Here is a 15,410-nt window from a genome sequence, read left to right as displayed (position 1 = left end):
TGTTGGCACATGAGTTCCCTGCATGAATAAAAGCTGTCGTCTAAATGCCTCGTTATCACAGTCACTGCAGGAATAAAAAGATTTTTCTGAAAAGCAGATACCAAACACCTTATTTAACTCCAGCCTCTGCTCTTGGTAAAAAAAAAAAAAAAAACTCACAGTCCCCCACAGGTAACAACCAAATTTATTTTCCACCCAGCGTCGTCTTCTTCCCCTACTTTGTTGACATTTTCAAACCAAGTGGGTGGGCCAACACGCTGTGCGTAAGTGGCTGCCAACCTTTAAACTTGTGACTCCTTAATATAAAGTTATCTCCACATGTGGCTCCTCAGGGTGCATGAGTATGAGCTGAATCCTGAGAGGTAAAAAGCTGCACAGAATGTCACACAGAAAAGAAAACCCCAAACATTAAAGAGAAGCTGGTATAATAACCCTTAGGTCCATCTTGTAAACCTTTGCGGTGGTCCCGACCACAGATGAGGAACAACTGTTGAAGGAGCCGTAAAATAAAACAGAAACAAGCTCCATCTCTCAATGATTTATAGTCCAGTCTGTAAAGAATTAGTTTTTTATCTTGATACATAAACTCCTAGGTTTGAGGATTTAACATAAAATATTCCTCAAAACTTTGAAGTTTGAATGTAAAGGTCAATAATTCATAATCTAGACATTATATGCCTCTATCAGCATTTTGAGTGGTTTTGAGATTGGGTTTTAGCTACTAGATAGGAAACTCATATGAATAAAAAACTCTTTCCTCTTAGTCAAAATAAAACGCATCATAAAACCATTCAGAATATATCATATCCAAATCCTGTCAATGTTTTAAAATGGATATTTCCAATATGTGTTTTGCAGCACTTCCTATGTGAAATATCAAAAAAATTGTGAAAAACCACTCCTTGTAATTTGCGCAAAATCCTTCAAATGGCAATTGCCTTAACATGTTAAAAACCAAGCCTATTTTCTAGGCCTTTTCTCGAAAATTGCATATCCATAGCCTAATCTCTGCAACCACAGTCTATTTGAATCGTAGTAAAGGGAAAAAATTTAGAAATTGCTGAGATGTGTACATTTCAGTATGTGTTACTGGTGAAGAGTAAATGAAGATGTCACACAGAAAAATTTAATAAAATGGACATTCGCCCCCCCAAAAAATCATATTTTAGATGACTGTCCTCCAGAATGATGCTGCTAAAGCTCAAAACTTCTACCATGTGGTTGATTCTGATAAAGTGAAGCAGTACAAAATTATTGAGATTTTACTACAAAATATTCAGGCGAGCTTTCCAAAATGTCCATTTTTGGCACAGCTTGGACCCACCTGCCACTATAAACTATTGTTTAATCTTTATTTTCACACAATTTGCATAAACTAACTGAAAAAGAATCAACCGGGACTAAATAACAACTGCTTTCTATGCCATCTGTGTCCCTCTGCGTAAAATTGCACTGACCTGCTGCAGTTACGCCTGGCTCTATCTCTGCAGCGGATTGGTTGATTCGACTGATTGACAGCTCATTCGAACCGTTAGAGCCAATAGAATGACAGTCGTGTGACGCGCAGTCTGTTGTGTGCGGCGCTCACAAAGGTTCCGCCGCTCCTAAAGCCCGTCCGGACCGATTTAGATGTAACATCGGTCAAAGTTCAAACTGGAAATATTGTGGATTTACCATGGATGTATTATATTAACGGGATTTACTTATGGGATTTACCAAAGACGGTTTATAAACCAAGACCTTTCATGACGAGTCAGCTTCCTGTATGCATGTCACGTGGGCTTCTGCACGGCCACGCCCCTTTAGGGAGACCAGAGGCAGCCTGGAGTGTATTGACTCCAATGGGAAAATTGAACGTGAACACAGATTATGGTCGAGTCTTTCTCCCCACAGTCACTGAAGTAAATTTGGACTCATTTTTCAGAAGCCACATCTCTTCTGAACAGTTTGACACGAAAATGGCAATTTTCAGACGGACACATCAGGAGAAAATCCACTTTGTTCAAGACCTGTCTCTGTCTCTACGACACACTCTCGCGAGATTTGGCACCGATCTCCTAGGCAACGTCAAACAAACGGCCGCGAACTCCCGTGAAAATGATTTAAATTATTTTTGTCATGCTAAATATTACTGTTAGTAGTGTAAATATTTAATGTTATCATAAGAAAATATAAATATCTCACTTTCATCTACCTACAAATTGTATAAATCCACACACACGTTCACAGACGAGGTGGTGACGGTTGGCCACGCCCATTTAGAGAGACAGGAAGTGTATACCATTTCATATCATTGGAGCAGCCGCTCATGGAGTATCTTTCCATTTATTTGGATTTACCAAAGATATTAAACCGTCTTTGGATTTACCAATTGGCACCCTTTTATATGGGCTACAGTCTATGGGATTTACCCATAAAACAAACTTTTCACAGCAAAACAGCAAAGGTAAGAGGAAATTTACAACCATGTTTTGGCCAAGCAGTGTCTGTGTTTTGCTCGACTTTGCTGGTTTTTGTCTTCTCTCTCTGCCGTGCTTCTGTGTTAGCCACGTGTGCTATGTATCGTCCCAATCTTTGTAGCCGCCGGCTCTTTCATATGAGTGGTAGCTGATGTGTTTTGCATAATGTACAGTAGTATACGAGCCAGAAATGTGGCGAATTGGTCCACACAGAGGTCCTTCATGAAGTTTGATGTTTAGTTGTTTATTTGAGTAGTGTTTGGTCTGTGTTTGGGTCATATAAACATGGTTTTTACACGTTGTGGGCCAGCTTCTGCTTTTTAATTTGACATATAATATGACTAGGATATTCTTTCATAATTAGTGCAGTGGTGGCTCTGTGTTCTGCATGTCTTCAAGTCCTCCAAATGGGGGACTTCACCATAATATTTTAAATTCAAAATCAGATAAAACACAACAAAGCAGGTATATGGGTTAGCAATGATTAAAGGTCAAGCTAAAATACTTTCAGCATTGGGTCTGTCCCTCCCTGATGTGACGTTATTTGTATCTCTCAAGAAATAAAAGATTATTCACCCGCAACAGAATTATTGCAGGACAGTACATTTGTCATCGTAGTCCACCTTCACCGTTTGTTATTCTCGTCTTCCCCTGTTATCTCAAGACCCATTGGCTTTTGATATGCTGCAAATAGTATTCTTTTTTACCGCCATTTATATTCTTTTTATTATTATTTTAAAGCCCTATAGAAAAAATCTTCTCCTAAATACGGTAGTGGTACAAGTTCAAAAAACTTAAGAAGATAGAATAATAAGATGTTTACCTTGTATCTCTTCATTGTTGTAATGGGATTAAACTGAGATTATCTCTCTTCCTGAGAAGAAGATGCTTGTGGATTTAACAAAAACAAAACTTCTGTGTGCGTGCCTTTTTAGTCCTTGTTGATTTAGGATTATTGTCTACTCCACAGACTATTACAAAATGTACCCAGCACCAAAATAAACAAATGACAGACGGTACACTTGAAGTAAAAGTTAACATAATATTCAAAGCTGGTCTTACCTGTTACAAGTTGCAAGGTAACACAACTGTTTTTCTCAATCATTCTCCTGCTCTTTCATGCAGCCCTTAAACATCACGGTCATTTAGAGACAAAAACAAAATACCCATAGGGTAGGATTAGCAGTGCATCATGGTAGATATGTATTCGTGACGGTTATCAAAACACTTTTGATAACCGTCACGAATACATATCTACCATTTTTGAAAAGGGTGGGCGAAAAACAACTGATTTAAAATGAGGTATTGTCTGCCTGTGACCAGTTGTCACACAAAACAACTTCCATGTGAACAAAAAAGTGATTTTTCTGTCCAAGATTGTTTTACACGAGATTTTATTTTAAATATGGAGAAAAAACAACTGTCACTTAGTGAAACTGATTCTTTTCGGCCATGCATGAAGCGCCCGATTACCATGGTCTCTGGACACCAACTCACCACAACAACTGCTTGCACATAACCAACAAACACAATAACTCTTATATTATATTCAACATGTGTTATATGAGATTAACCAATCAAGGGCTCGCCCAGAGATACCCACACAATCCCTAAATCTATTGATAAGGATACTACGGTCAACAGTATCAACAGCTGCACTGAGGGAGGGCAGTTTCTGTAGAGTGCTTCTCACGAAACCTAGACTGAAATTTATCAGATATTCAACACAGTATTTAGCTGACTACTAGCAACTACTTTCTCTAGAAGTTTGGAAGGGAAGGGCACCTTAGAAATTGGTCTGTAATTGTTCAGGACCAAGGTTGGGTTTCTTAAGAAGACGTTGAACAATAGCTTGTTTGAAATAGGCAGGAACATGGCCGGTTTCCAAAGACAAGGGCCAATGGGCTCTATGCACAGCTGTGTCTGACCATTGTGACTACTCAGACACACCTGGATTAATCAGTGTGTCCAATAATGTAAGACAGGAAATGAAGGACCTGCCTTAAATTCAGGAAGTGGTGGAGCTGTGCATAGAGCCCATTGTGCTAATGACAGCTTTCAGCATGGGTGTAGGTATGTCTAATTGGCAAGAGGAGGACTTAGTAGAGCTGACAATTTTGACTAAATCCTGCAACGTTGAAATTGGCTCAGGATTGACTGCTGCTGCTGCTACAATGAATCCATTGGCTTTGGTGTTGTAGCATAACATTAGCATACCACCTCAATGTTATTTGCATAACATTTTCATAGCACCAGCTTTAATATTACCCCTACTCTTCTTTTCACATTCCACAAGTTTTTCGGTTAAAAAGTGGCGATCAGGGGCGGTGCGTGGCACAGTGGTTAAGGCGGCCGCCCCATGTAGAGGCTACAGTCCTTAACGCAGGCGTCCCCGGTTCGAATCCCGCGTCGGGCAGACCTTTCCTGGATGTCATTCCCCCTCTCTCTGCCTCCCCCTTTCCTGTCTATCTCACTGTGCTATCAAATAAAGGCAAAAAAGCCAAAAAATATAGGCCTACTTAAAAAAAAAAAAAAAAGTGGAGGTCAATCTTTTTTACGTTTACATTTTTTCCGCCTCACTGGGTTGTGCAAATTCAGTTGCTGCTAAAAACACCAAACTAAGATTATAAAGATACATTTACTCCAAAACGAAGATAATTTACACACAATAAACCAAAGTAACTGTTCAGCATGTCACTTGACACTATTAGCATGTTAGCATAGCATTAACCCTTTACAGGACACTCATTGAAATACTTGGAAATTCAAAATTTCAACCCTGGCCCAAGGTCAGTGATGTTACCATAGTCTTTCACCCTTTGAAGGTAATAATTTATTCCCCAAAAATTGAAAAACACACAAATAAGGTTAATTTATGAACCCATGGAAATGTATGTAGGCTATAATACAAAATACTTTAATACTTCAATAACTTGTCACAAATAGGTTACTGAATGCTCAATAAAGGGTTAAGCATACAGTGTATGCCTCAGAGAGTCATTAGTGAGGATGTATAGCTCTGGTTTAATATAATTTGTCTGGAGGCATTCAAATTATGGTCAGCAGGAGTATTCAATGTTAATTGGGAAACAGTAAAAATGGTCTTTGATGTAGCTGCTCAAATAAAATGTTCTCCTCTGCCTCTGCACTGAATTAATTTGTATTGTTTTGGATCAAATGAATATTCAGACGGTGTTTTTCGGCCCATTAGATGCTGCAGTGTAGAGTTGCATTACTTCAGACCAGGTGGAAGATGTTGTAAAACGATACCTCCCAGTTGCAACAGGGCTTCTGAATTTCAGTAGACTTGGACAGGTTTCAAGCCTATACATGTCATGATGTCAGAATAAGAAGCACCTAATATGCATTGTTAAACGTGTATGGGACCAGGAGTGAATCACTTATGTCATTACTCAAACAGCGTCTTTAAAGAATTCCTTCGGCGCAGAGGACAAATTACACCTGCTAACAGTCCACTCATTCCTCGCACTCACCCAGCTGGCTCCGCTGTTATAACTCATTGAGAGTTAAAAGGGAGTGTAGAATTCAAATTACCGCCATAGACACCACATTTTTAAGACTTGTTATCACCTATGAGCTGCAGCATGTTTACAAAAGGCCGATCTGTAAATGAGTCATCCACTTTTAGTCAACCTGGGAAGTTTTGGCAGCACTTTAAGGACAATCATGTCAGGGTGGATTAAGTACAGAGGGAGAGGTTGATCGACGACGGTGATGAAAATGCTTAAAATGAGAATTTGTCTGAGTGCTCCAATGGAGACGGGGAGTGGATGAGGAGTCTTGTTTTCATATCAGTGAAGAGAGGTAAATATATCAAAGTCATATTATAGCGGTCCTTGTGAGCAGCTAAGGTAAACAGCAAGAGCCACATAAAAAACAACCATCAGAGTAACATTTATGTGATCTCCCATAAAGAACATCTGATGATTCTTTTTGTCTTTTATTTCCTTAGAAGGAATCAAGTTATTCCTAACAGGGCTGGGAAAGTAAGAATCACTGCACATGACTTTGCCGACCATGAGGAATTTACAAGAGGCATCCTCCTGCCGGATGGAAATGTTGTATAAATAAAGTACGATTACTTACCGGAAAGAATGAGGAGCATGATGTGGATTTTAGTTAAAAGTCCAAACCTCATCTAACGTATAAATAAATACATTACTCAATAATCAGATATGGTTCACAGTAATTATTGGAGTCTGAGTAGGGACCATCCCAATGTTCGAGGACAGACACTGGAGTCAAATGTTTTGTCTGCTTACCATGCTGATACCCGGGGAATATTTATCTCATGACATCAGATTTTAAATATGTGATATACATTCAAAGTGGGTCTCTCATTTTTCGGCTGGTTGGACCAGAGTGTTGGCTCTTTGTTGTGTATGTGGAAGAATTACTTTATTATCTAGCAGCTGCATTAGCAGCGTTTTCACTGTTATTGCGTCCTCTTGAAAGCAGGCGAGGCTTTTTAGAGTTTGTGTCTGTGCAGTCACATAAACTAATGAAACGAGGCATCTCATCTGTCCTCTCTATTCCATGTTGATTTCAAATTAAACTATAACTGCAGTTTACTCTGTGATATTATAAATACTCCTTCCAAACAAGGCTTGGATTGCCAAGTGGGCACAGACCCCAGGCCTGCTGCCTCAGGCTTCAGGGCCACACAGCCATGCAGTGTCAACTGGTTTGTGGTTATTTGATTAAGTACAAATTTACATGGGGATTTTTACCACTAAGGAAAAGTCACTGTAATGTCAACAAACACGCTGTTATATTTCATCTTGTTTTATAAAATGACACTACTACTGGTCCAACTTAGATCCTGCATGTTAAGTTAATCATTTTACTTAAGTAACAATAGCGTGTCTTTACATTTAGAGAGATTTTTTTTAACATATAAGTAAAGGATCTGAACGGTTAGATCCTGGAAGGGATGCGAGATGTGTCATGACAATTAAAACTGTGTTTCTTACTCTTTTGCTGTTTTTTAATATTACATTTATTTATTCAATTCTTAGTTAATGTACGCTATTGCAAGAAATGGCCATATTTAATCCATGACACTTGAATATGACCTACGGTAACCCCAGTTATTGATTTATTTTTAAACTGGCATTCTTCAATTATTCCACAAGGGGGAGCTATGAGGTGAAAAAGCTGCAGTGTCTCAAATATCAAACAGACACTGCACTTTACAGTACTGGAGAATGTATTGATGAATCTCAGATAACCATCTCGGTTTTTCAGCACAGATGTTGAAATAACAACTGGCGTACTCCTTAATTATCAGAGACATATGGGAGCCACAGGGTGTCTGAAAATCCTGGTCAGTCTTGAAATGTAAAGCTCCCTCAGATGACAGATGACTCATGACACAGTCATAAGGCGTCCAGATGCCCACAATGATAAATACAGAGAATGGGAGGTTTTGCAAAAGTATTTTCCAAGTATTTATTACAAAATACAGAAGAATGCACAAGCATCTTTTCTCAATATTTTAAATGATGTCATCAAATAAACAAGACTTAGAAGATGAATGGAAAAAATTATGATTTACATGGATATGACAAATTGTGGTGCAGAGATGAACACAGGAATTGTTGTAAAATTATTCTTCAGTTTGTTTGTTTGTTTGTTTTATTTGTTTATTTTCACATATCAAAGTTAAAAAAGATATAACATATAAAATCCAAAACAATGTGAAGAGGAATGCCAAAAAACCCTCCAGGGGCTTGTAGGGTGGCATTCTCCGACTACAGTTCTAAGCTAATGAGCATACATTTGTGAGGTACAAAAGTCGTTCATACATAATAAATACAAACATGGTTTAACATGATTTAACATTGTACACTGCAATACAAAAAACTTGATAAACATATGATAAGAAATATAAAATAATCCCAGTTTAGATAGGCAGACCATGTGGAAAGTATTGACTGGTTAGCAGGAGAGACTTTAGTGCTCTCCTAAATTGTTGTAAAGATAAATCAAAAAAATGTAAATTCCATATTCTTGGTCCACGATAAAGTATACAGAACTGTGATTGAGAGGTACAACAATATTGGGTTCTAAGGTGACAAGAGTTACGTGTGGAATAGGCGTGAAATTGATGGTTGTATGCAAATATATATATATAGTTTCATGTAAAACATTTTAAAATAAAGAAATAAAATTAGTACATTAACTTTGTCAACATAATGCAGTGAGAAGGGGACAGAAGATGTACAGTATGCTCTGGAGGCTCACCACTTCCTCCGGCCTTCCAGCGCTACACCTTGCCCCACTTCTCCCTCCACTCCCTCTAATCCCCCTATTCCATCAAATCCTGCCACTCCCAATCACCGCCTCACCCCAAAGCCCCTACAAAACACCCATGCATACTACAAACACTCACACAGCAGCTACCAACACTGTAAGTAAACATCCTGGCACGCACAACCCACAGTTTTTTATTTTATTTTATTAGGCTTAAATTGAAAGCATTTAAGTTTAAATACCTCCTCTGTGCCCATACAGTGTTTGAACTAAGGAGCCCTAACATAAAGAACGTCAATGAGAATGGAGCAGTTTAAAGGTTATAAGGTGTGGAGCATATTCTTATAATGAGCCACCAGTAAAAAATGACGGCTAACAAAAGCTCCACAGCGCAAAGTAGTGAATGAAAGAAAGAAAGAAAGAAAGGAGTTTCCTGAGGCAAAGATAACTGTCATCATTCCTGCAGAGGCGTGACATATCTCTCCGCAGCATCTATAACATGAAAGATGTTTTGTTAAACAACGTGTCCATCTTTCAAATGGCTAGCAGCTTTCCAAAGAGACGGCTATCAGCAAGCATTTCCACAACCACTTTCACCTCCGGAAGAACTGAGTAGGAACTGTTTGCTGAGGCTCTGAAAGACGCTGCCTCCGACCGAAGGACATCAAAACCAGAAAACAGTGGATCCTCTGTTCACACACGCACTCACGCCAGCCGGCTCACAGAATGGCTGTCATTCTTTTCAGCAGTAGAGATGGTGCCATCCCAGATCTATTTAGAGACAACTTTCGCACTTCGCACTACCACGGCTTCAAACTGCGACCAGCCAATCAGAGAGCACCGGCAGAAGCCCATCTGGACCCCGTCAGATAAGAAAACGCGGTCACCTCTTTGCTCCAGGCTATAAATTAACTCTTGTTTACATATAATAGATGTCAGTCAGCCATTACGAGCTGCCCATTGAACGGTTCCTCTCTAAAACATAATGTCATTAAGGTCATCAATTATTTATGATTATTTATGTTTAAAGGTTTTAAATATTTATGGATGTGAAAAAATGCACATGAATTATGAATGAACTTGTGGAGACAATGAACACATTTCTATGACTCGCACGCATCTATCTCTATTAGAAAACGATGTGTCTGTGAGCTAAATCTTAAAAAGTAATTAAAAATGTAAAAAAAAAACGAAATAATCTCTAAAAAAACAAAAAAAAAAAACAGCCAAGATGGATTGTGTTAATACATCTTTGGAGAGCTCAGAGTTGCTCAGGAAGAGGAGAAACACCTGCTCGCTGCAGTTGTTCAGGCTGTTTGGGTCCTCCAGAGTCACCGCTGCATCCTCCATCCCGCTATCTCCCTCTAAAGATGTCTGAACTCACCAACATGCTGCAGCTGGACATGGGAGGGGGTTGTAAAACTTTGGCATGTTTATTGTAGATCTTGTCAGCACCGTTACCAACAACAGCTGTCTTGTATACACTAACACTATTATCCTTCCAACACGCTTGAATGCTGACACGAATATTGAGGGGGTTTCCTTTAAATCCGCAAAAACACAAATAATCTTTTTTTTTTTTTTTTGCTCAGATGTGATTTTCCCAAACTCCTGTGAGCAGACAGCTGTCAGTTGGGAGCAAAAAAGCACAAAATCATGACAGCTCATCCATAAAACCAACAAGAAGAACACATAAAAGGGAGGACAAAGGGTGAAAAGGGTTAATTAGGTTTCACTGAGCATCCTCTCTGTTCACTTTAAGCCCCTTGTTTTCAAAAAGTTTCTCTTCTTTCAAATTTAGACTTAATTAACTACCGCTGGCTCAAGGTCTAACTTGCTATTATCACCCCATGAAAAGGAAAAACAAATCTCGATAATGATTTTTTTCTTTGAAAATGTCAAACCACACAACTCCCAAAGTGGTGCGAAATTCCCATGGATTAATCGTACGCGGCGATCAAATGGCTGCCATGTGTTATCGCGCCGTTTGATTCTGCTCGACAGTGTTTCTGGTGATTAAGCAACTATCATCTTTTCATTCCTGAAGCTCGCTCTGGTTTTTCTGCAGAGAGTTTGTAGACATTCTGGTCGACGACCGTTTACTCCAGTGGCAAGTTGCGGAAATGTCTGTTTATATCAGAGATGAAGTGGTTCCACTTTAATACCGTTATAAACATTTTAAAGCGTATTTTTGGTGCAAGGAGTATAAAAACCATACCAGGAAATTACATAAAGAAAACTATGTAAATACAACATGCTGCAGGAATGCTCTGGTTTAAGCAGGAAGCTGGAGTGAAAGTTGCCATTTCAGATTTCAGGGGTAAATTCTTCATTTATTTATGAAATATGAAATTGTTCAGAATACAAACCGTTGAAGTCATTTCTCCCCCCACAGCTGTAGTAAATACAGTAGGTCACAGTCAAATTGAAACATGTGCTCCACTTGGCCAAATAAATCCCAAAGGGGAAAGGATTATTTTTCACTCACAAATATACAAGAGTTACCACGGACCCATACGTCAGCTACATCATTCTGCCGCTGATCGTCTCTAAAAGACGAACTCAAGCTGACTCGTGTTATCCCCAGATGCCTGCAGACATGGTACAAACTCCATGAGGTGGTGTTGCCTCATTGAAACTGTGCAGGAAGTTGTGTAAGTTGTGTTGTCTGGGCCCTTGTGTTAGGGTTGTGTCTCCCGGGGGGAAAACAAGCACGATGTGTTAATGCGTGTATAACTCAGGAGGAGGCGTTTCCTGCTTTTGCTGTGAACGAAAAACGAACGAAGGAGTTGATATATGGTGATAACTTATTACATTTAATATCGTCCACATCCAAAGTGCAGTGCAGCGTGTGGATTTATCGCATGGGTGGGCTGAGAAGGAGGCAACCCCTTCACCCGCAACGACATACAGCACCAGTACTCTAGTGCACTAGACTTTGCTGCATGTCTCCAACTGGACTCTGCAGGGCTGAATACACTTTAAACAAATAGTGTTCTTGAATTACCTCCACATGATTAATCTTAAAACAGTACAGTACATAGTGTGTATATATCGCTGCTGTCACATGAAAACTCTCCGACTCCACTTTGGGGTTTTTTTTTTTGTTTAATTCAAAACCAAATTCCTGCTTAGATATACTTCTTGCACTCTGGTTTATTTGATCAAACTGTGATTTTCGATGCATTGTGGGAGTCGTCATTCAATCGTCTTGTTGTTGTTGTTAGCTTTTCAGATTACTGTAAACCACATTCCCCAAACCTGTCTCCACTGCTTTTCCTCCAGATAGTGATACCCCAGGGTGTGTTTCAATAGTAAGAATAAACAGCACAGAGGCCTTTCCACAACAAGCATTCTTACTTTTCCTGGTGCAACTAGTCAAATCATTGACTGTGTTTGTTCCAGTCAGGCGCCCCAGGGAGTCGACATGCATGGCGGCCCGGGTCATAAACCTGACACACATGAAAGGAATGCAGCTGCAATTAATGACATCAATTACACCTGTGCGTTACCTGTAATGACATGTCACGATGTCTACTGTGAGAAAGATTATGGAGTTTTTTCCCTGGAAAACACATTGTGTAGCCTATATCTACCCGGCTGACTTTTTATATGTGAAACAACACATTTGTTTTTTCCTGTACTATGTGCTCACGTGACATTGCAAAAATGATAAATAGCCTAAATGCTTTTATTCTTTAGTGTCATTTGCAGCCATTCTGAAGTTATAAATTAATAAGTATTTAAAAACAAAAAACAAAAAAAAAATCCTTACCTCTGGGCCTGGCGTCATTTTGCCACCATGCAGACAGATTTTTTAGATATCCGTCTCACAGATGCGGTCGCAGCTTCTATCTCCATCGTCCAACACAATGGATGTTAAATGAAGTTTGACTCATGATGCATTCACCAACAAACAACAACTCACACAGCATCATCTCTTCCCAGAACTTGTGTCGCTGTTACTCAGTGAAATCTAATGAGGGTTGAGTTCATGCACGAACACACGGCAGAGTCTTTCTAGCAAAGCGATTAGCTATGCTCCTAGTTTTCCACTACTGTAATCTAAATGTAGCAGCTTAAAAACCCTCCTGTTGTCCTCCTGGGTCAAGGAAGAAAGGACAAAGGGAAAGATGGGAGTAAAGAAGGAAGGGAAAAGGGAAGGAAAGATAGAAGGATGGAGGGAACAGATTGGGTCAATTGGGTCAAAAAGGAAGGAAGAAGTAAGGATGAAGGGAAGGAAGGAAGGGAAAAAGGATTGTGGAAAGAAGGAAGGGAAAAGGGAAGTAAAGAAAAATGGAGGGAGGGAACAGATTTGTTCAAGGAAGGAAGAAGAGAAAGAAGGAAGGGAAAAAGGAAGGAAAGATAGAAGGAGGGAGGGAATAGATTGGGTCAAAAAGGAAGGAAGAAGTAAGGATGAAGGAAGGAAGGAAGGAAGGAAGGAAGGGAGGGAGGAAGGAAGAAAGGAAGGAAGGAAGGAAGGAAGGGGAAAAGGATTGTGGAAAGAAGGAAGGGACAAAGGAAGGAAAGAAAGATGGTGGGAGGGAACAGATTCATTCAAGGAAGGAAGAAGGAAGGTAGGAAGGAAAGAAAGATGGAGGGAGGGAACAGATTTGTTCAAGGAAGGAAGAAGGCAAAGAAGTTAGGGAAAAGGGAAGGAAAGAAAGATGGATGTATAGGGAACAGATCAGGTCAATTGGATCAAAAGAGGAAGGAAGAAGAGGTAAGGATGAAGGGAAGGAAGGAAAGAAAGAAAGAAAGAAAGAAAGAAAGAAAGAAAGAAAGAAGGGAAAAATGATTGTGGAAAGAAGGAAGGATGGAGGAAGGAAACAGGAGGGTTAACCAGACAGCAGACTTGAGGAAATGAAGACAGTCAGAATCAGCTGACTCACTTGTCTACGTAACGAGGGACATTTGCGCTGTCATGGCGACTGTTTAACTTTGAGGAAAAGAAGTGAGGGAAGTGAATGAAATGATTCGAATCCGCAAAGTGATTGGGATTTTCCACCCAAGTGCGGTTTCAGGCCTCCAATCTGCCGCCCACACCATTTTTTTCCCTTCTTCCTTTATTCAAATTCATCAGACATTGTTCTCCCTCCCGACGGCAGCCCCCCCCCCCGGTTGGAAAACCCACCAAGCTAATCAAAGCTTTGTAAGGCCGGACGAAAGAATGGGCTCATCGAGTGCTTCCTGCGCCAGGGGCAGAAAAATGGTGAGTCTAGCGCAGATGAGAATAACGACAATCCACAGGTTGTTGTTAAAGGGATAGTTCAGTTTTTTTTTTTTATTTAAGTGGGGTTGTATGAGGTACAAATGGCCAGTAAGTATAATATCTGCAGTAGAAAGTGCTCTGCTTCTCCCCATTGAGAAACACCGGCACATCGCACTGCACCGAGACACAGGCAGTGAACTGTTGTAAGTGGGGGATGATTAATCAGCGTATTTTCACCGCCTACACCAGTTCAAGAGTATGATATGAAGTAAAAATTTACAATGCCTCAGCTGGTCGGAAAAAAAGTTAGTTTATCTGGAACTAATCGACTCACTCAGTATTCCTCCGCGCAGTCGGGCTTCGCGATGATGATCAATTCGCTTATCAGCTGTTTAATAAATAATAATTGTGTAGTTGATTGCTGTTCGCAGCTTTTACATCAATCAAAAAATGCCATTGCATTCACTGATACACTGAATGGTTTGGACAAAATAACAATGGCTATTATGCAGAAAACAGCTGACTAATTATATAAAATAAGATAAAATGTCAGACTAAAGATGACAGATTAGATAAGATAAGATAAAACGTCAGACTAAAGATGATAGTTCAGTTTGCTGTCAACAGTTTTCACAGGAATGTTTTTGTAGGAAATAGTCGCTTTGAAGAGTTTGACAAAGTGGATCACTCACTCCGACCAGACTACTGAGTCAAGGAAACAAGTCACGGCAAAATATTTCCAGTGTAACTGTGACGAACACACCTTTCAGCTGAACTCAAAACTCCATGATGGCCACTTTAAAAACAAAAGATGTTTATTTTTTTGGGGAGGAAAGTTTATTTCCTCCAGACATGACGATCTGGTCTATAATGCATGAACCTTTACCAAAAAAGACATTCCCAAAAAGTTATGTAATTTCATTGGAAGGATACGAGTCATATTATTTGATATTTAACAAATTCCATACAAAAGTGGGTATTTTATTTTGTAACTCTTCTGTCTGTGGCTCATACATATAAAGTCACAAGGTTATAGTTTCATACTTTAAAATGCTCTTTAGTTTCTTCAAAACACATGGGAACTGTAGGTTTTAGCAAAATCTCTCAAAATGGAACAAGTGGACTATTTTCAGCTGTGGATTGATCCACATTTGGGCGCCGGTAAGTATTTCGGGCTGTGTGTGTATAAATAAACTACAGTTCCCACATTTTCCCTGCCATGGGGCAGCGTCACCCAGGGCGATGTTTCGGCTGATGTGTTCTCAGTAATTGAGAGACAACGGACCCATAGTACAGAGGAATAAGGTGTAACAGGCTTTTGCTAGACAGATGACTTTGTTTACTTTTCATTACTGTCAATAATTTGTCACAGTGACATCCTCTATTAGCTCCTGATTGTTCCTGCTCATCGGAGCGATCAAAGCGTCTGGTCACAGGATTTCATTTTGTAAACATACCGGTTC

The sequence above is a fragment of the Trachurus japonicus genome, chromosome 17 (genome assembly GCF_045865225.1).
Source record: "Trachurus japonicus isolate A0001 chromosome 17, Traja_1.0".
Classification (NCBI taxonomy): Eukaryota; Metazoa; Chordata; class Actinopteri; order Carangiformes; family Carangidae; genus Trachurus; species Trachurus japonicus.
This window is presented reverse-complemented; position numbering follows the sequence as displayed.